Here is a 24,023-nt window from a genome sequence, read left to right as displayed (position 1 = left end):
AACCCTACCCGCCCTCCTTCTTGTTTACAGATCCGCCAGAGTGCCTGGGGCCCAATTCCATTGGTGACGGTGCGCTATATAAGTACCTTTAACATAACATGACATAACACAACATAACATAACATTTACAAGTCATTAATATGCCCCTTTTAGGTCACCTGCAATGGAGGACGATGACCACCAGGGGCAGACTGGCCTATAGGGAACTCTGGAGATTTCCCGGTAGGCCTCTGCACCCTGGGCATCTTTTGTGGGGTAGTTCCACATTTTTCCATAGGAAAAGTGTGGGGCTTGCTAAAAATGTGTAATATGGGGGCCACTTTGAAAAAAATTTCCAGGGCCTCTTTTGGTTCCCAGTCCACCCCCGATGATCACTGGTGTATACTATTTGGCAGTCACTAGTAAAAAGTATTGAAACATTAATATCGTGCATTGGTGCCAGTAGGTAGGGGTTTGTTAACATTTATTTTTTATTTTTAAAACTATTTGTTGTCTACTATAGTAGCACATTGTGATCGCTGCCCTCTGTGCAGCTACTAATGGAAAGCAGCCGTGTTTCTAGGTCCTTTTCCCATGCATGAAGACTGATGACCAAACACAACGTTGCTTTGCGGCGACTTTCCACGTCTTGGGACCAATCTGCAGCAATGGACGGTTAGTTCTAGGTAGTGTTATCTGCTTGGCAGGCTTTGAGTATTCAGAGTTACTGTTATGCTGGGAGAATTATGAGTATACACGAGCAGGTAGATGTCCTCCTAGGCGTCATAATGGTTTGAATTATCCATTATCGACGGGAACAATGTCATTTATGATTTTTAGGCATCATGAAATGTGCCTTTTTTGACTCCTTGTCGTCCATTGGAAAGTGAATGGATATGCATTTTATTTGAATTCTATGAGTGTTTTTATCCGTTATCAACATGTACTATTGTTCGTGTGTTAACAGAAATTAATGATTTCTAAATAAAGGAATAATAGAATGTCATCTGAATGAATTGGAGAGAAGAAGCAAGGTCACCCGGTCATTTATGCGAGTTATGGGTTTTGAAATCACAGGTTTTTAATATAAGTATGGCAGAATATGTAATATCTGTCTATCTATCTAGCTATCTATCCATCCATCCTCTGGCCCAGAAGCACAGGGGCACTGTACAAAATACATACAATCAATTGTAATAAAAAGATAAATACACAATTCATAACATCACACAATCTAGCAAATAATAGTAATATAAAAAGTCAATCAAAGGGAGAGAACAACATAACCATAGAGCAATATAATATGGATGAACCACAAAATGCATTTAGGGCATAAACAAAAATAAAGCACAGAAGAGGATTATGGGTAAGCTAAAGTAAACAATCATTGGCAGAGGCAATAGTTTTGACATCTGAATTTGTTTATTGCAGTTTCCATTCATAGTCAGAGGTAACAAGGAAGAGAGAGCAAAGGTGAAAGGGGTGATGGGAGCAGAGATGAAGAGGTGAAGGATGAGAGAGCGAGAGAGAAAGTGGGAGCAAGGGAGGACAGCAGAGAGGCAGAGTAAGTGTAAGCAATAGGGGCTCTGATAGTGGGATGGTAAGAGAGAGAGTGAGGGTATGAGAGTGGAAGGACAAGAAACAAAATAGGGTGGAAGAAAAGGGGAGAGCAAGAGAAGATGTGATGACACAAGAAGGCATCTCTGCAAAGGTGCCAGTGGGAGGGGGAGGGAGCAAGAGAGCGAGAAAGAGAGTGCACACGGGGAGTGAAAAAGAGGGAGACAAAGAGAGTGTGAGCAGAGATGTGCAAGATGGGAGACAGAACACGAGAGAAAGAGAGCGAACAAGAGAGAGATGGATAAAGAGAGACAGAGAGCACAAGCGAGAAAGAGAAAGCCTGTGGTGCTTTCGGCTGTGGCAGCGTCACATGATGGGAGAGACACAGGAAGTGATGCCAGGGAAGGGTGGTGGTGGAAGGGCCAGGGAGTTGAGGGGTTGTTCAGTTTGGAGTAACGGTTAATAAATAAAGTCACCGTTCATAATGCTTCTGGTTTTCTGCTCCTTATTTCATACCGGCGCTGGGCTAGGGAGCCGTGTAGGGGTCAGCGCTGGTAAGCACATCCTGTCGTCCCGTGAGCGACAGGAAACTGGTGACGAGGCGGACGGCATCACAAAGACTCGCGATCCCGGCTTGGGGTTCAGGGGGGCAGGCGCGCATGGTCCTGCGTCACTGCCAGAGGGAACAGAGCAACCTGCTCACACCCTGTTGGGAAATGAAAACAAAACACCGGCGTCGGCCAGGAAGGGGCCACAAGAGGAGGTATAACGCAGGAGGTGCAGCCTCCTCCTGGAGATGGCTGGGTGAGTGCACAGCCCCACAAATTTGCATCCCTATTGTCCTGGCGGTGTTTTCCACCGCATGGCCCAACTGTAAAGAAGGACACTATCACAAGGGAATATCTATCTACAAATAAGAGACACACGATGACAGCGCTGCCAGCCAGCAAGAACCATCTGTTTTTTTTTTGCCAACCACCACATAACACGCTCAAGGTGAGGAGCTCCAGGGAGCCCCATAATGTCGGGGGATGAGGACATTCTCATTGTCCCAATCACCCCAACTGCAAATCTAGCGTCCGACTACAGGACAGTCTAGTTATGCAACTGCCCACGCACTTCGACCTCACTGAGACCAGCAGTCTAGGCGCAAGATGGAAGCGATGGGTAAGAGACTTTGAAGTTTACATCAAGGGCATTGGACCCACTAGATAAGGAAAAGAGGCACAGCCTGCTCACCCTCTCCATTGGCCCGAATGTGAGAGACATTGTGGACGCAATCCCCAGCGGATCCACTGACACTTACACCAACTTGAAAACAGCACTTACTGATTATTTTACGCCCCACACCAATGTGGATTATGAACGCCACGTGTTCCACACAACAAAACAAATCAAGCAGCGAATCTTTGTACACCTACATGATGCACCTGCGCATCAGACTAAAACACTGTGATTTCAACAATTACTCAAATGATGAGGCGTTGAGGTCCCAGATCATTGCAGTATGTGAATGTGCAGACTTCAGAAAATGGCAACTCCAGAAACCATGATCACTAGAAGAGATCCTTCGCCTGGCATGATCAGACGTGGCGTTAGCCCTTCAAGTGGAAGGCCTCAGTGACATCAACATTTCTCAAAGGAAAATTGAAGATTGTCCACAAAATGGATGCTTTGCCAGCGCTCAGAGATATGGGGAAACATTCTGCTATCCCTGCGGCTACGAATTTCCCCACAAGGGCACCTGCCCTGCCATTGGCCAGCAATACTCAGTCTGCATTCAAGCATGTGGCAAAGGGGGCAGTGGCAGACCAACACCAAGCACGGACAAACCAACGCAAAGTCCCCCAAGGGCTGCAAGTCAATACTACGAGCCACTTCGTCAGAGAAAGAAGGGAAGAGGGACGTATACCAGAAAGAATTCCAGTGGAATGGTGCTCTAGCAGGAGGACAAGGTCTAGGCCAAAAGGGCGATCCAGAAGATACGTCTGCTACTTGGTAGAGCAATCACAGACAGACAGCAGGTCCAGCACATCATCAGAAGAAGACTTAAGAAGGAGAGAGCCCAGGCACGATGAACCCAAACGGAAAGGCTACCTTTATGCACTGGGGAATCCCACAGCGACTCCTCCAGGTGAACGACAAGGCAGCTGAATACTTAGTCGACACAGGAGCAACGGTAAACGTCATCGGCGAGGAGGAGTACTACAGCCTTCCCCAAGCTACAACACGCGGACCCTGACCCGCGGAAGTGAACATTTACCCGTATGGGTTGAAAGCACGTTGCCATGTAAAACAGAGGCATTGCTAGGGGGTGTCTGAGGGGGCTATAGCCCTGGGTCCTTTGGTTGTAGCCCTGGATTGAAGCTCAGGATCTACAAGCATAAGGCTAGATAGCTCCTACTCCCGACAGTCCCGACATTAGCATAGCCCCAGATATTTTCTAGACCTAGCAACACCCCTGATGTAAAGGATACTTCATGGCACACTGCAAATACAAGACTTAAGAAAAAAGGATACCCATGCATGTGCTAGAAGCCGCGACAGACAGCGGATGCATATTAAGCTTCAAGGCAGCAATAGATATGGGTCTCATACACAAGCTCTACCGCCTCATGGTCCACAAATCGATCGACCCATTGACTGAAATAGAACAACTCTTCCCCACCCTATTCAAAGGCCTTGGAAAACTCAAAAATCACTGGATCACACTGCACACAAAGACACCTCCTGTAGACCAACACTACCGGGCATCCCAGTGAACATTCAAAGGCAAGTGTAGGTGGAGCTACACAAACTGCTGGCCGCAGACATTACCAAACCAGCGAAGGGATCCACCCCATGGGTATCCCCAATTTTTCCCATCCCCAAAAAAGAATCACTGGATATCCGACTATGTGTGGACATGACCCAACAAAGCCATTCAGAGAGAACGTCATCAGGCCCCACGAATAACAAACATGGTCCACCTACTAAACGGCGCCACTGTATTTTCAAAACTAGACCTAAACAAAGGCTACCACCAGGTAGAACTGAGTGAGCAATCCAGGTACATAACGACATTCATTACTCATCTAGGGCTCTACCGCTACAAGCGGCCCAGTTTTGGAGTGTCCTCAGCCGCTGAAATCTTCCAGGCCGAAATACACAACATCATCAAACATATTTCCAACTGCTTAAATTATAGCAATGACATCCTGCTGTTTGGAAAAGATCAAGAACAGCAAGATAACACTCTAACAAGAGTATGCATGGCCCTGGAAGAAGCACACCTCATCTTCAGTAGGGAAAAGTGTGAATTTATAAAGCACACTCTCTGTTTTTTTGGCCACGTATTCTCGGCTCAAGGAATTACACCAGACCCAGAGAAGGTAGCTGCTCTCACTGAGGCAGATCCACCAGCCAATGTGTCGGACCTATGGTCTTTCTTAGGACTAGCTAGTTATTGTACCTGGTACATAAAAGATTTTGCAGCAGTGAGTGAGCCGCTGAGAGCCCTCATGAAGCAACACGCATGATTTGAGTGGTCGGACATGTGCCAACAAGCATTTCAAATCGTTCGATAAAGGATAGTTGATGCCAATAACATGGCACACTTCAACACAGCGAGAGAGAGTGAGTTGGTGGTGGATGCCAGCCCGGTAGGTTTGGGAGCCATACTCACACAAATCGACCCAGCGGAGAGCGGGAAGCATCATGTCATCTCATACACCAGCAGGAGCCTCTCGAGAACAGAACAGGCCTATTCACAAGGAGAAAAGGAAGGACTAGTGGTGGTATGGGAGTGTGAGCACTTTCACTTATTTCTTTATGGGAAACCATTTACTGCAGTCACGGACCATCAGGCATTGTTGTTCCTATATGGCAATCCCCATGCGACATTGCCCCCGGAATTGCAAGGTGAGGCCTAAGACTCCAAGATTACAGCTTTTGCACCATTCACCACCCAGGAAAGGAAGACAATCCAGCCGATTTCCTGTCTCGGCATCCACTCAAGAGTTCCAAGTCAACAACTGTGATATAGGATCAATATATACATTATGGGGGTCATTACGAGTCGGGCGGTAGGGGATACCGGGCACCGGACAGGAGACCGGTGATGGTAATCCCCTACCATCCGATTCCGAGGTCCCCTAACGGGAACCGCAAGGGAAGTGTGGTCGGACCACACGTCCCTTACGGGTCCCGTTAGAGGACCAGGCCCCTAATTACGGGCCTGCCATTAGCAGGCCCGTAAATAGCGCTTTCCCCATTCCCATTGAGCCCTATGGGGGCTCAAATGGGAATGGGAAATGACTTGTTCAATGGGGATTTACTGGTCCGGCCAGGGTCGGACTACACCGGTAAGTCCCCATTGAACAACACTGGCGCCGGACCCGTTATTGGTAGCAGTCATGGCGCAAATAGCGCCATGACTACCACCAATCTCGGAATGAGGCCCTATGTCATACAAGCAGCAGCACCCACAGGAATTGACCTGACCCGCATCTTGCAAGAGACTGAAAATGATCAAGCCATCCAAATAATTTTCAAGTGCATCGTATCGGGCCGATGGAAAAAGGCCAGACAAATGGGAGAGAGCACGAGTGCAGACACACAACAGGACCTCCGAAGCCTGATGGTAGTGAGGGAGGAGCTAGCCAGGTCAGAAGACGAACTGCTACTCAACGGCACCAAGCTCATCATCCCTAGGAAGCTACAAAGGAAGGTGCTTGAATTAGCACACGAAGGACACTGGGCAATCGTGTCCACCAAGAGGATGCTACGGCAGAAGATTTGGTTTCCACAGTTGGATGCGCAAGTGGAAACACTCCTCAAACAACATGCCACATGCATAGTCATTGGGCCCAAGTCCCGACCAGAAACTTTACTCATGACAGATTTACCCGAAAAGGCATGGGATGAGATTGCAACTGACTTTTTTGGCCCCATTGAAGGAGGAGAGTACATACTGGTAGCAATGGATGAGTACTCGAGATTCCCTGATGTGCAATTAGTACCCTCCACAGTAGCATACCACACCATACCGGCATTGGACAGAATGTTTTCGACTTATGGAATGCCCAGAGTAGTGAAGTCAGATAATGGGCCCCCTTTCACAGGGCAAGACTTCAAAGCCTTTGCAGAATATATGGGGTTTACACACCAACGGATCACCCCATTGTGGCCTCAGGCCAATGGGACTGTAGAGGAGGAGCCAAATGCATCTACTGGAAGTGGAGAGACCTTTCATTGCTCATAAAGAACAAAGATAAAAGCAACTTTCTGGATATTGCTTGAGACTACAGGTGTTCACATGTTAATGTATATAGTTATAAAGTGTTCAGCTACATTGTTTGTTGTTATATATGTTGTTGTTAGTTAGCTGTAGACACATCATTGGGCGCTCATATAAATGTTTTATTATATGTTGGGAGAGGGATGTATGGGATGGTGGAATGCTGGGGTGGGATTGTGGGGAATGAAATGTTGGGGGCAAATTGGAATGTGGAGAGAGCAACGGCAGTTGCGGGATGAATGTTTGAGGAAGGGAGAGGGAGAGCTGACGATGGGTGTAATAAATGAATTAGATGCTACTTATCTTGACAACGTACCCAGTCTTGGTTCATGAATCCATTACACCGCAACAGGGGTTGAGTGGCATTGCAACTGAATTGAACTAACATCATGAAGGTCTAGCCAGCAACAATTTATCACACCAATCACTAACTGGTTGTGTTTTTGCAGAGGAAATTAGAGTAAGTCCTGAACTGTGTTGACTGCTGATGATAATTGAATTAGGATTCCTTAGCTGAAAATAGCAGGTGACATACAGTAGGGAGAAAGGATAGCTCAGGGGCAACACATTTGTCTTGGAAGCAAGACAAAGCAGCGCAACTCTGGTTCGAAACCCCATACCGCGCTTAGAAAACACTTGTGTGTTATAACATAGTCATTGTTTTTATAAGCTGAGTCATACCATTTCTATGAGCCTCATCATGATGGCTTCTTAATAAAGTGGTTGATTCACTTGGCAGAGAAATCAACTAAAATGTTTAATTGTCTAAATATAGTAGATGTGGTGAATTAGGCAGCTAATAACTAGGATAAATATGAACAACTTATAGAGAATATCGAATTAAACTACCCAATTACCAAAAATAGAGGAAGAGAATCACCACTTCTGTTTAAACTGTGTGTTTTCCTACTTAATGGATCCCTTTTCTGTGAAAAGAGCCAGTCAGTGCCCATATGATATAGCCTATTGAAAATAACGTAATGGCTTTGTACAAGGATAGGCAGTGTGTGTGAATATGCTTACCAGTAAAACATTTTAATAGGGATGATAGAAGCCGTAAGGTATAAATAAGTTTTGGAAATACAATGTGAAGGTGGGCACCACAGTAGTTAGGTCCTTTAATATAGATAAAGTTCATTTAGGAAAATTGTGTAATATTTTAACCTGGAGCTGCCAGTCTATGATTGATCCTGTGGCATCCGGATCACACTAAACGAATTCCAAGAAAAAGTAAGGTAAAAATACCGTACTTAAGACTGGTGCTCTCAGTTGACCTTAAATAAGGTTGCTCAATCATATATAGCTCTTGCGTAAAATAATTCAAATGTCAGACAAAATATATTTCCAAATGGTACAAAGTTTTTCCAAGAGAAATGTTTAATTCACATTTCCTGGTTTTATATCTTTCTTGATTAGTTCAGATATTGCGAGGCAACTCAAAATCGATAGGTCAATTATTAACAATAGTACATATGCCAATGCATTTCGGTCTGAGACCATCTTCAGGGCTGTACTGAAGTGAGTGTAGAATCTGCACCGTGTTAACATCAATTATTCATCAGAATACACATAAATATAATAGATAATTCAAAATAAAGCAAGGCACATACCCCAAATAGATCCAAATGGATGTTGTACATGTAAGAGAAAAATAAATATGAAAAATATGTCAACATACATTATATCGCTAACCATTCATAGTTGTTTTTCCTCTTTGTATTTTGTGTCCTGTACCTGCTAATTGTGAGTTGTCCTCTCCTGTGAATGCGTTCGTAGAACGTCTCCAGTGTTCCTGTTAATTGCCAGAGGGGAATATATATTACTATTATTCTAGCTATATCCAATTGAGAAGCTATTTCAACCTGAAAAGTTGAATGGGCTCTTACCTGCACTCGTATGATTCGCGCGCGGGACCGATCGCGCTCCCTGTGAGAGCGAAAGTGAACTGCGCGCGGCCAAAAAATGCTTTTAAGGGTAGTCATGGGAACCAGGGCGGGGCGTCGAGCAGCAGCAAGGTTGCTGTCGCACGTACGCCTCGGGACCCACCGCCCTACGGGAGCGCAGGGGGGCGGGACTGTTGCCATGACCCCAAGGTGTGTGTATGCTCTGTGTTACTGATGATGTAATTAACTCGAGTGAAAGAGAGGTGTGGATAAAGCCTAGGCAATTAGTGGAAACTATACACGTGACTTCGTTCTATATCTGTGTATATGTTCTATGAATGTCAACAAATGTAGGTGTCAAAATAAGGATAGATACTGGTTGTGTGGAGTGGATCATGCGATCCATACCCATTCATACACTCCTAAATATTTTTTAAACTGTTGCATGATGTGCAATTAATACATGTAAGTGCAAAAACACCAGAAAACAACACCAAGTTCAATCACACGTTTTCAATGTGTCCCCAGTTGTATCTGGATCTAAGTCCATTGCGCTTCTTCATCCACGAAGAATTCAAAGACTTATTCTTGAACCAACCGTGAATCTGGCTTTTTTAGAGAAAACACATATAATTGATCTCTTCATTGATTCCCTTTGGTGTAAGGGAACTTAGTCTGTCTATCCAAAACGTTTCTCGTTGATCAATTCTTTTTTGTAGATCCTCGTATCTTTCTCTTCTTTGGACTCTTTCCAGGACTACAAATTTAATCTGTGCCAGATTGTGTTGTTTACTCTGCCAGTGTCTTGCTACTGCAGAGCTTGCAGTCTTGTTCCTGATACAAGATCTGTGTTCGTTCCACCTGATCTTTGCTGTGCGCTGTGTTTGTCCGACGTAGTATAAACCACAAGGGCATTTAATTCCATATATGATTCCTGCCGTGTCACATGTGGCATAGCATTTCAATTTGATTTTTTCTCCAGTATATGGATGATTTATGGTTTGTCCTTTCATGATATATCCACAGTTGCTGCAGTTGAGGCATGGAAATGTACCTATGCGGTCCGTGCTTCTCTTCTTTTGTGGGGGTCTCGTGTGGACTAATCTGTCTTTCAAATTAGAACTTCTCTGGTAGGCAAATGTGGGGGTATCTTTAAATAGGTGTTCTACCCTTTTATCACATGTAACAGTGTTCCAATTTTTCTTTATGATTGACTTAATCCGATTGCTTTGGCGTGAATATTTCGATACAAACACCAGTGGGGGAGAGATATCCTGTTTGTTGATTTTGGGTTTGAGTAATTCTTCTCTATCTTGTGTAGCCGTGCGTATTTCTGCTGATGTAACTTCCTCTGTTGAATAACCGTGGGCTAGAAATTTCTTGCCCATTTCTCTCACAGCTCTTTCGTATTCACTTTGGTTACTCACAATCCTTTTCACTCGAAGCAACTGACTGTAAGGTAAATTCTTGATCAGACTGGGTTGATGAAAACTGAGTCTATGTAGCAGACTGTTCCTATCTGTGCTTTTCCGATAGATAGTGGTTTGATATCCAGTTTCTGTGACATTAATCTCAACGTCCAGAAAATGAATAGATTTACGTGAATATTCGTATGTGAACTGTATACGTGGGTCTATGTTGTTGATGTATCCAAAAAATTCTAGTAGGTGTGATTCTGTGCTCTTCCAGATGCCGAAAATATCATCTATGTACCGGATCCAGGTGATAAGTTCTTGATTCCATACGTTGTTTGTCAGAACATGTTCTGTTTCGAATTTGTGCATGAAGGAGTTTGCATATGAAGGGGCCATGGTTGCCCCCATGGCCGTGCCTGCAACCTGTAAGTAAAATTTATCTTTAAATTGGAAGTATGAATTGTTACTAATGAATTCCAACAATCCCATAATGAACTCTTTTTGTGCAGGTATTTCTCCTTCCCTCAGGAGCATCCACTCCACCGCTTCTCTGCCCAAGTCATGGGGAATCGATGTATATAAGCTTTTTACGTCTACTGTGAAGCAAATGTTGTCGTTGTTGAATGGAACACTTCTTAGGTGTTGTAGGAAATGAGTAGAATCTTTGATGTAGGTACTTGTCTTTTGAATCAAAGGTTGCAAGAAATAGTCAATGTATTTTCCGAGTGGTTCGAGGATGCTGTTGATTCCGGCTACTATAGGTCTTCCCGGAGGTTTCTGTGTATCTTTATGTATCTTCGGAAGAGTATAGAAATGAGGAACTTTTGGATATGTATTCGTCAGAAATTTCTTTGTATTATGATTTATCCATTCTAATTCTTCTGCTCTTTCCAAAAGTTTGTCCAGGTTACCCCGAATCTCCTCTGTAGGATCTGCGTCTAGTGATGCATAGGTGTTGATGTCCCCAAGCTGTCTAAAGCATTCTTCTTCATAATCGCTTGTATTGAGTAGAACTAAGCCTCCTCCTTTATCTGCAGATCGTATTGTTATCCTGTCATCTCCATACAAGTTCTTAATGAGTTCCAACTCATGAGGTTTCATGTTCTGATTTCTCGGATGCCTGAATTTGATCTTTTCAAGGTCTCTTGTGACCTGTTTCTGGAAGATATCCACCGAGGGGACTGTTATTGGTGGGATGAAATTGCTCTTTCCTCTGAATTCTTTGAAGTCTGAATCTTCTGTATTTCTAGGATTCTCTTCCTCTAGTTCACTGAAAAAAACTTTCAATTTCATTTTACGAACCAGTTTGTATAGTTCAATCTTAGAATCAAATAGGGTGCTGTCGTATGTAGGAACAAAACTAAGTCCCTTTTGTAATGTTTTAATTTCAGACAGGGTTAGATTTCTAGAGGACAAATTAATCACTATGTTCTCTTCTGTTGTTGTCTCGTATTCGGTTTTGTCTTTTGCCTTCCTTTTCCCCCTTCTTGTTCTCTTCTTCCTAATCCTAAAAAAGGCTCTCTTTCTCTGTTCGGTGTTTCAGTTGGGTCTGCTGTACTTGATGCTCCTGGTGTAGCTTCTTCTTCTTGATTCTGTATTTCTCTCTCAGTGTCTGTTCCAGAACTAGAAGTCTCGCTTGTGAAGTTTTGTTTTGGTTTCCTTATTGGAGGGCCATATTTTTCCATCCATGTATAAACTTCATCTTTGAGATAATCGTAAGTATCCCGTTTGAATTTTCGGATTTTTTTGGTTTCTAATTCCGTCTTGTACCCAGATAATTTCTTGTTGATGTCTTCCAAGATGGAATCTACTTCTTCTCTATTTAATGTTGCCACTAAAGACTTCTCAATTTCTAAGATCTCCTCTCCCAGATCTTTAAGGTCTTTGGCCAGTTCTTGTATGGTTAATAAAATCAAATCCAACGAACATTTATTCAGTATAGCCTCCCACTTCTTTACGAAAGCTTTACTTTCTTTGCATAAGGTGGGCCTCAATTGTAGACGTAGACCTCTTGGTATTCTTTGACTTTTATGATATCTCCCCAGTGTTATCGCATGTAGTTTACGATTGATCTCTTTTCTTATTAGATATTCTAGCTGTTTAATTTGACTGGTTGGATCCTGTTTCTTATTGCTTGTGCCACTAAATCCACTGTCGGTGATGAGACCTAAGATTTCGTTCGCCTCTTCGGCTGTGAAGCCTAGCGTGTCCGCTCTATTTGTCGTTAAGCCTTCAATGTCCGCAAATGACATTATTCTTGATGATTATGGTACTGTAGAGGATTTCTAAAATAAATTCTTTAAAGAGATGTGTGCCTCCACCTTGGATATGCCTAGGCCAAGTTACAGAAATACAATGTGAAGGTGGGCACCACAGTAGTTAGGTCCTTTAATATAGATAAAGTTCATTTAGGAAAATTGTGTAATATTTTAACCTGGAGCTGCCAGTCTATGATTGATCCTGTGGCATCCGGATCACACTAAACGAATTCCAAGAAAAAGTAAGGTAAAAATACCGTACTTAAGACTGGTGCTCTCAGTTGACCTTAAATAAGGTTGCTCAATCATATATAGCTCTTGCGTAAAATAATTCAAATGTCAGACAAAATATATTTCCAAATGGTACAAAGTTTTTCCAAGAGAAATGTTTAATTCACATTTCCTGGTTTTATATCTTTCTTGATTAGTTCAGATATTGCGAGGCAACTCAAAATCGATAGGTCAATTATTAACAATAGTACATATGCCAATGCATTTCGGTCTGAGACCATCTTCAGGGCTGTACTGAAGTGAGTGTAGAATCTGCACCGTGTTAACATCAATTATTCATCAGAATACACATAAATATAATAGATAATTCAAAATAAAGCAAGGCACATACCCCAAATAGATCCAAATGGATGTTGTACATGTAAGAGAAAAATAAATATGAAAAATATGTCAACATACATTATATCGCTAACCATTCATAGTTGTTTTTCCTCTTTGTATTTTGTGTCCTGTACCTGCTAATTGTGAGTTGTCCTCTCCTGTGAATGCGTTCGTAGAACGTCTCCAGTGTTCCTGTTAATTGCCAGAGGGGAATATATATTACTATTATTCTAGCTATATCCAATTGAGAAGCTATTTCAACCTGAAAAGTTGAATGGGCTCTTACCTGCACTCGTATGATTCGCGCGCGGGACCGATCGCGCTCCCTGTGAGAGCGAAAGTGAACTGCGCGCGGCCAAAAAATGCTTTTAAGGGTAGTCATGGGAACCAGGGCGGGGCGTCGAGCAGCAGCAAGGTTGCTGTCGCACGTACGCCTCGGGACCCACCGCCCTACGGGAGCGCAGGGGGGCGGGACTGTTGCCATGACCCCAAGGTGTGTGTATGCTCTGTGTTACTGATGATGTAATTAACTCGAGTGAAAGAGAGGTGTGGATAAAGCCTAGGCAATTAGTGGAAACTATACACGTGACTTCGTTCTATATCTGTGTATATGTTCTATGAATGTCAACAAATGTAGGTGTCAAAATAAGGATAGATACTGGTTGTGTGGAGTGGATCATGCGATCCATACCCATTCATACACTCCTAAATATTTTTTAAACTGTTGCATGATGTGCAATTAATACATGTAAGTGCAAAAACACCAGAAAACAACACCAAGTTCAATCACACGTTTTCAATGTGTCCCCAGTTGTATCTGGATCTAAGTCCATTGCGCTTCTTCATCCACGAAGAATTCAAAGACTTATTCTTGAACCAACCGTGAATCTGGCTTTTTTAGAGAAAACACATATAATTGATCTCTTCATTGATTCCCTTTGGTGTAAGGGAACTTAGTCTGTCTATCCAAAACGTTTCTCGTTGATCAATTCTTTTTTGTAGATCCTCGTATCTTTCTCTTCTTTGGACTCTTTCCAGGACTACAAATTTAATCTGTGCCAGATTGTGTTGTTTACTCTGCCAGTGTCTTGCTACTGCAGAGCTTGCAGTCTTGTTCCTGATACAAGATCTGTGTTCGTTCCACCTGATCTTTGCTGTGCGCTGTGTTTGTCCGACGTAGTATAAACCACAAGGGCATTTAATTCCATATATGATTCCTGCCGTGTCACATGTGGCATAGCATTTCAATTTGATTTTTTCTCCAGTATATGGATGATTTATGGTTTGTCCTTTCATGATATATCCACAGTTGCTGCAGTTGAGGCATGGAAATGTACCTATGCGGTCCGTGCTTCTCTTCTTTTGTGGGGGTCTCGTGTGGACTAATCTGTCTTTCAAATTAGAACTTCTCTGGTAGGCAAATGTGGGGGTATCTTTAAATAGGTGTTCTACCCTTTTATCACATGTAACAGTGTTCCAATTTTTCTTTATGATTGACTTAATCCGATTGCTTTGGCGTGAATATTTCGATACAAACACCAGTGGGGGAGAGATATCCTGTTTGTTGATTTTGGGTTTGAGTAATTCTTCTCTATCTTGTGTAGCCGTGCGTATTTCTGCTGATGTAACTTCCTCTGTTGAATAACCGCGGGCTAGAAATTTCTTGCCCATTTCTCTCACAGCTCTTTCGTATTCACTTTGGTTACTCACAATCCTTTTCACTCGAAGCAACTGACTGTAAGGTAAATTCTTGATCAGACTGGGTTGATGAAAACTGAGTCTATGTAGCAGACTGTTCCTATCTGTGCTTTTCCGATAGATAGTGGTTTGATATCCAGTTTCTGTGACATTAATCTCAACGTCCAGAAAATGAATAGATTTACGTGAATATTCGTATGTGAACTGTATACGTGGGTCTATGTTGTTGATGTATCCAAAAAATTCTAGTAGGTGTGATTCTGTGCTCTTCCAGATGCCGAAAATATCATCTATGTACCGGATCCAGGTGATAAGTTCTTGATTCCATACGTTGTTTGTCAGAACATGTTCTGTTTCGAATTTGTGCATGAAGGAGTTTGCATATGAAGGGGCCATGGTTGCCCCCATGGCCGTGCCTGCAACCTGTAAGTAAAATTTATCTTTAAATTGGAAGTATGAATTGTTACTAATGAATTCCAACAATCCCATAATGAACTCTTTTTGTGCAGGTATTTCTCCTTCCCTCAGGAGCATCCACTCCACCGCTTCTCTGCCCAAGTCATGGGGAATCGATGTATATAAGCTTTTTACGTCTACTGTGAAGCAAATGTTGTCGTTGTTGAATGGAACACTTCTTAGGTGTTGTAGGAAATGAGTAGAATCTTTGATGTAGGTACTTGTCTTTTGAATCAAAGGTTGCAAGAAATAGTCAATGTATTTTCCGAGTGGTTCGAGGATGCTGTTGATTCCGGCTACTATAGGTCTTCCCGGAGGTTTCTGTGTATCTTTATGTATCTTCGGAAGAGTATAGAAATGAGGAACTTTTGGATATGTATTCGTCAGAAATTTCTTTGTATTATGATTTATCCATTCTAATTCTTCTGCTCTTTCCAAAAGTTTGTCCAGGTTACCCCGAATCTCCTCTGTAGGATCTGCGTCTAGTGATGCATAGGTGTTGATGTCCCCAAGCTGTCTAAAGCATTCTTCTTCATAATCGCTTGTATTGAGTAGAACTAAGCCTCCTCCTTTATCTGCAGATCGTATTGTTATCCTGTCATCTCCATACAAGTTCTTAATGAGTTCCAACTCATGAGGTTTCATGTTCTGATTTCTCGGATGCCTGAATTTGATCTTTTCAAGGTCTCTTGTGACCTGTTTCTGGAAGATATCCACCGAGGGGACTGTTATTGGTGGGATGAAATTGCTCTTTCCTCTGAATTCTTTGAAGTCTGAATCTTCTGTATTTCTAGGATTCTCTTCCTCTAGTTCACTGAAAAAAACTTTCAATTTCATTTTACGAACCAGTTTGTATAGTTCAATCTTAGAATCAAATAGGGTGCTGTCGTATGTAGGAACAAAACTAAGTCCCTTTTGTAATGTTTTAATTTCAGACAGGGTTAGATTTCTAGAGGACAAATTAATCACTATGTTCTCTTCTGTTGTTGTCTCGTATTCGGTTTTGTCTTTTGCCTTCCTTTTCCCCCTTCTTGTTCTCTTCTTCCTAATCCTAAAAAAGGCTCTCTTTCTCTGTTCGGTGTTTCAGTTGGGTCTGCTGTACTTGATGCTCCTGGTGTAGCTTCTTCTTCTTGATTCTGTATTTCTCTCTCAGTGTCTGTTCCAGAACTAGAAGTCTCGCTTGTGAAGTTTTGTTTTGGTTTCCTTATTGGAGGAGAGAAGAGAAGAGAAGAGAACATAGTGATTAATTTGTCCTCTAGAAATCTAACCCTGTCTGAAATTAAAACATTACAAAAGGGACTTAGTTTTGTTCCTACATACGACAGCACCCTATTTGATTCTAAGATTGAACTATACAAACTGGTTCGTAAAATGAAATTGAAAGTTTTTTTCAGTGAACTAGAGGAAGAGAATCCTAGAAATACAGAAGATTCAGACTTCAAAGAATTCAGAGGAAAGAGCAATTTCATCCCACCAATAACAGTCCCCTCGGTGGATATCTTCCAGAAACAGGTCACAAGAGACCTTGAAAAGATCAAATTCAGGCATCCGAGAAATCAGAACATGAAACCTCATGAGTTGGAACTCATTAAGAACTTGTATGGAGATGACAGGATAACAATACGATCTGCAGATAAAGGAGGAGGCTTAGTTCTACTCAATACAAGCGATTATGAAGAAGAATGCTTTAGACAGCTTGGGGACATCAACACCTATGCATCACTAGACGCAGATCCTACAGAGGAGATTCGGGGTAACCTGGACAAACTTTTGGAAAGAGCAGAAGAATTAGAATGGATAAATCATAATACAAAGAAATTTCTGACGAATACATATCCAAAAGTTCCTCATTTCTATACTCTTCCGAAGATACATAAAGATACACAGAAACCTCCGGGAAGACCTATAGTAGCCGGAATCAACAGCATCCTCGAACCACTCGGAAAATACATTGACTATTTCTTGCAACCTTTGATTCAAAAGACAAGTACCTACATCAAAGATTCTACTCATTTCCTACAACACCTAAGAAGTGTTCCATTCAACAACGACAACATTTGCTTCACAGTAGACGTAAAAAGCTTATATACATCGATTCCCCATGACTTGGGCAGAGAAGCGGTGGAGTGGATGCTCCTGAGGGAAGGAGAAATACCTGCACAAAAAGAGTTCATTATGGGATTGTTGGAATTCATTAGTAACAATTCATACTTCCAATTTAAAGATAAATTTTACTTACAGGTTGCAGGCACGGCCATGGGGGCAACCATGGCCCCTTCATATGCAAACTCCTTCATGCACAAATTCGAAACAGAACATGTTCTGACAAACAACGTATGGAATCAAGAACTTATCACCTGGATCCGGTACATAGATGATATTTTCGGCATCTGGAAGAGCACAGAATCACACCTACTAGAATTTTTTGGATACATCAACAACATAGACCCACGTATACAGTTCACATACGAATATTCACGTAAATCTATTCATTTTCTGGACGTTGAGATTAATGTCACAGAAACTGGATATCAAACCACTATCTATCGGAAAAGCACAGATAGGAACAGTCTGCTACATAGACTCAGTTTTCATCAACCCAGTCTGATCAAGAATTTACCTTACAGTCAGTTGCTTCGAGTGAAAAGGATTGTGAGTAACCAAAGTGAATACGAAAGAGCTGTGAGAGAAATGGGCAAGAAATTTCTAGCCCGCGGTTATTCAACAGAGGAAGTTACATCAGCAGAAATACGCACGGCTACACAAGATAGAGAAGAATTACTCAAACCCAAAATCAACAAACAGGATATCTCTCCCCCACTGGTGTTTGTATCGAAATATTCACGCCAAAGCAATCGGATTAAGTCAATCATAAAGAAAAATTGGAACACTGTTACATGTGATAAAAGGGTAGAACACCTATTTAAAGATACCCCCACATTTGCCTACCAGAGAAGTTCTAATTTGAAAGACAGATTAGTCCACACGAGACCCCCACAAAAGAAGAGAAGCACGGACCGCATAGGTACATTTCCATGCCTCAACTGCAGCAACTGTGGATATATCATGAAAGGACAAACCATAAATCATCCATATACTGGAGAAAAAATCAAATTGAAATGCTATGCCACATGTGACACGGCAGGAATCATATATGGAATTAAATGCCCTTGTGGTTTATACTACGTCGGACAAACACAGCGCACAGCAAAGATCAGGTGGAACGAACACAGATCTTGTATCAGGAACAAGACTGCAAGCTCTGCAGTAGCAAGACACTGGCAGAGTAAACAACACAATCTGGCACAGATTAAATTTGTAGTCCTGGAAAGAGTCCAAAGAAGAGAAAGATACGAGGATCTACAAAAAAGAATTGATCAACGAGAAACGTTTTGGATAGACAGACTAAGTTCCCTTACACCAAAGGGAATCAATGAAGAGATCAATTATATGTGTTTTCTCTAAAAAAGCCAGATTCACGGTTGGTTCAAGAATAAGTCTTTGAATTCTTCGTGGATGAAGAAGCGCAATGGACTTAGATCCAGATACAACTGGGGACACATTGAAAACGTGTGATTGAACTTGGTGTTGTTTTCTGGTGTTTTTGCACTTACATGTATTAATTGCACATCATGCAACAGTTTAAAAAATATTTAGGAGTGTATGAATGGGTATGGATCGCATGATCCACTCCACACAACCAGTATCTATCCTTATTTTGACACCTACATTTGTTGACATTCATAGAACATATACACAGATATAGAACGAAGTCACGTGTATAGTTTCCACTAATTGCCTAGGCTTTATCCACACCTCTCTTTCACTCGAGTTAATTACATCATCAGTAACACAGAGCATACACACACCTTGGGGTCATGGCAACAGTCCCGCCCCCCTGCGCTCCCGTAGGGCGGTGGGTCCCGAGGCGTACGTGCGACAGCAACCTTGCTGCTGCTCGACGCCCCGCCCTGGTTCCCATGACTACCCTTAAAAGCATTTTTTGGCCGCGCGCAGTTCACTTTCGCTCTCACAGGGAGCGCGATCGGTCCCGCGCGCGAATCATACGAGTGCAGGTAAGAGCCCATTCAACTTTTCAGGTTGAAATAGCTTCTCAATTGGATATAGCTAGAATAATAGTAATATATATTCCCCTCTGGCAATTAACAGGAACACTGGAGACGTTCTACGAACGCATTCACAGGAGAGGACAACTCACAATTAGCAGGTACAGGACACAAAATACAAAGAGGAAAAACAACTATGAATGGTTAGCGATATAATGTATGTTGACATATTTTTCATATTTATTTTTCTCTTACATGTACAACATCCATTTGGATCTATTTGGGGTATGTGCCTTGCTTTATTTTGAATTATCTATTATATTTATGTGTATTCTGATGAATAATTGATGTTAACACGGTGCAGATTCTACACTCACTTCAGTACAGCCCTGAAGATGGTCTCAGACCGAAATGCATTGGCATATGTACTATTGTTAATAATTGACCTATCGATTTTGAGTTGCCTCGCAATATCTGAACTAATCAAGAAAGATATAAAACCAGGAAATGTGAATTAAACATTTCTCTTGGAAAAACTTTGTACCATTTGGAAATATATTTTGTCTGACATTTGAATTATTTTACGCAAGAGCTATATATGATTGAGCAACCTTATTTAAGGTCAACTGAGAGCACCAGTCTTAAGTACGGTATTTTTACCTTACTTTTTCTTGGAATTCGTTTAGTGTGATCCGGATGCCACAGGATCAATCATAGACTGGCAGCTCCAGGTTAAAATATTACACAATTTTCCTAAATGAACTTTATCTATATTAAAGGACCTAACTACTGTGGTGCCCACCTTCACATTGTATTTCTGTAACTTGGCCTAGGCATATCCAAGGTGGAGGCACACATCTCTTTAAAGAATTTATTTTAGAAATCCTCTACAGTACCATAATCATCAAGAATAATGTCATTTGCGGACATTGAAGGCTTAACGACAAATAGAGCGGACACGCTAGGCTTCACAGCCGAAGAGGCGAACGAAATCTTAGGTCTCATCACCGACAGTGGATTTAGTGGCACAAGCAATAAGAAACAGGATCCAACCAGTCAAATTAAACAGCTAGAATATCTAATAAGAAAAGAGATCAATCGTAAACTACATGCGATAACACTGGGGAGATATCATAAAAGTCAAAGAATACCAAGAGGTCTACGTCTACAATTGAGGCCCACCTTATGCAAAGAAAGTAAAGCTTTCGTAAAGAAGTGGGAGGCTATACTGAATAAATGTTCGTTGGATTTGATTTTATTAACCATACAAGAACTGGCCAAAGACCTTAAAGATCTGGGAGAGGAGATCTTAGAAATTGAGAAGTCTTTAGTGGCAACATTAAATAGAGAAGAAGTAGATTCCATCTTGGAAGACATCAACAAGAAATTATCTGGGTACAAGACGGAATTAGAAACCAAAAAAATCCGAAAATTCAAACGGGATACTTACGATTATCTCAAAGATGAAGTTTATACATGGATGGAAAAATATGGCCCTCCAATAAGGAAACCAAAACAAAACTTCACAAGCGAGACTTCTAGTTCTGGAACAGACACTGAGAGAGAAATACAGAATCAAGAAGAAGAAGCTACACCAGGAGCATCAAGTACAGCAGACCCAACTGAAACACCGAACAGAGAAAGAGAGCCTTTTTTAGGATTAGGAAGAAGAGAACAAGAAGGGGGAAAAGGAAGGCAAAAGACAAAACCGAATACGAGACAACAACAGAAGAGAACATAGTGATTAATTTGTCCTCTAGAAATCTAACCCTGTCTGAAATTAAAACATTACAAAAGGGACTTAGTTTTGTTCCTACATACGACAGCACCCTATTTGATTCTAAGATTGAACTATACAAACTGGTTCGTAAAATGAAATTGAAAGTTTTTTTCAGTGAACTAGAGGAAGAGAATCCTAGAAATACAGAAGATTCAGACTTCAAAGAATTCAGAGGAAAGAGCAATTTCATCCCACCAATAACAGTCCCCTCGGTGGATATCTTCCAGAAACAGGTCACAAGAGACCTTGAAAAGATCAAATTCAGGCATCCGAGAAATCAGAACATGAAACCTCATGAGTTGGAACTCATTAAGAACTTGTATGGAGATGACAGGATAACAATACGATCTGCAGATAAAGGAGGAGGCTTAGTTCTACTCAATACAAGCGATTATGAAGAAGAATGCTTTAGACAGCTTGGGGACATCAACACCTATGCATCACTAGACGCAGATCCTACAGAGGAGATTCGGGGTAACCTGGACAAACTTTTGGAAAGAGCAGAAGAATTAGAATGGATAAATCATAATACAAAGAAATTTCTGACGAATACATATCCAAAAGTTCCTCATTTCTATACTCTTCCGAAGATACATAAAGATACACAGAAACCTCCGGGAAGACCTATAGTAGCCGGAATCAACAGCATCCTCGAACCACTCGGAAAATACATTGACTATTTCTTGCAACCTTTGATTCAAAAGACAAGTACCTACATCAAAGATTCTACTCATTTCCTACAACACCTAAGAAGTGTTCCATTCAACAACGACAACATTTGCTTCACAGTAGACGTAAAAAGCTTATATACATCGATTCCCCATGACTTGGGCAGAGAAGCGGTGGAGTGGATGCTCCTGAGGGAAGGAGAAATACCTGCACAAAAAGAGTTCATTATGGGATTGTTGGAATTCATTAGTAACAATTCATACTTCCAATTTAAAGATAAATTTTACTTACAGGTTGCAGGCACGGCCATGGGGGCAACCATGGCCCCTTCATATGCAAACTCCTTCATGCACAAATTCGAAACAGAACATGTTCTGACAAACAACGTATGGAATCAAGAACTTATCACCTGGATCCGGTACATAGATGATATTTTCGGCATCTGGAAGAGCACAGAATCACACCTACTAGAATTTTTTGGATACATCAACAACATAGACCCACGTATACAGTTCACATACGAATATTCACGTAAATCTATTCATTTTCTGGACGTTGAGATTAATGTCACAGAAACTGGATATCAAACCACTATCTATCGGAAAAGCACAGATAGGAACAGTCTGCTACATAGACTCAGTTTTCATCAACCCAGTCTGATCAAGAATTTACCTTACAGTCAGTTGCTTCGAGTGAAAAGGATTGTGAGTAACCAAAGTGAATACGAAAGAGCTGTGAGAGAAATGGGCAAGAAATTTCTAGCCCGCGGTTATTCAACAGAGGAAGTTACATCAGCAGAAATACGCACGGCTACACAAGATAGAGAAGAATTACTCAAACCCAAAATCAACAAACAGGATATCTCTCCCCCACTGGTGTTTGTATCGAAATATTCACGCCAAAGCAATCGGATTAAGTCAATCATAAAGAAAAATTGGAACACTGTTACATGTGATAAAAGGGTAGAACACCTATTTAAAGATACCCCCACATTTGCCTACCAGAGAAGTTCTAATTTGAAAGACAGATTAGTCCACACGAGACCCCCACAAAAGAAGAGAAGCACGGACCGCATAGGTACATTTCCATGCCTCAACTGCAGCAACTGTGGATATATCATGAAAGGACAAACCATAAATCATCCATATACTGGAGAAAAAATCAAATTGAAATGCTATGCCACATGTGACACGGCAGGAATCATATATGGAATTAAATGCCCTTGTGGTTTATACTACGTCGGACAAACACAGCGCACAGCAAAGATCAGGTGGAACGAACACAGATCTTGTATCAGGAACAAGACTGCAAGCTCTGCAGTAGCAAGACACTGGCAGAGTAAACAACACAATCTGGCACAGATTAAATTTGTAGTCCTGGAAAGAGTCCAAAGAAGAGAAAGATACGAGGATCTACAAAAAAGAATTGATCAACGAGAAACGTTTTGGATAGACAGACTAAGTTCCCTTACACCAAAGGGAATCAATGAAGAGATCAATTATATGTGTTTTCTCTAAAAAAGCCAGATTCACGGTTGGTTCAAGAATAAGTCTTTGAATTCTTCGTGGATGAAGAAGCGCAATGGACTTAGATCCAGATACAACTGGGGACACATTGAAAACGTGTGATTGAACTTGGTGTTGTTTTCTGGTGTTTTTGCACTTACATGTATTAATTGCACATCATGCAACAGTTTAAAAAATATTTAGGAGTGTATGAATGGGTATGGATCGCATGATCCACTCCACACAACCAGTATCTATCCTTATTTTGACACCTACATTTGTTGACATTCATAGAACATATACACAGATATAGAACGAAGTCACGTGTATAGTTTCCACTAATTGCCTAGGCTTTATCCACACCTCTCTTTCACTCGAGTTAATTACATCATCAGTAACACAGAGCATACACACACCTTGGGGTCATGGCAACAGTCCCGCCCCCCTGCGCTCCCGTAGGGCGGTGGGTCCCGAGGCGTACGTGCGACAGCAACCTTGCTGCTGCTCGACGCCCCGCCCTGGTTCCCATGACTACCCTTAAAAGCATTTTTTGGCCGCGCGCAGTTCACTTTCGCTCTCACAGGGAGCGCGATCGGTCCCGCGCGCGAATCATACGAGTGCAGGTAAGAGCCCATTCAACTTTTCAGGTTGAAATAGCTTCTCAATTGGATATAGCTAGAATAATAGTAATATATATTCCCCTCTGGCAATTAACAGGAACACTGGAGACGTTCTACGAACGCATTCACAGGAGAGGACAACTCACAATTAGCAGGTACAGGACACAAAATACAAAGAGGAAAAACAACTATGAATGGTTAGCGATATAATGTATGTTGACATATTTTTCATATTTATTTTTCTCT

This window comes from Ambystoma mexicanum, chromosome 4q (assembly GCF_040938575.1).
Source record: "Ambystoma mexicanum isolate Mex_15411 chromosome 4q, UKY_AmexF1_1, whole genome shotgun sequence".
In the NCBI taxonomy this organism is placed as follows: Eukaryota; Metazoa; Chordata; class Amphibia; order Caudata; family Ambystomatidae; genus Ambystoma; species Ambystoma mexicanum.
The sequence above is the reverse complement of the archived record's forward strand: the minus strand, read 5'-3'. Positions refer to the sequence as shown.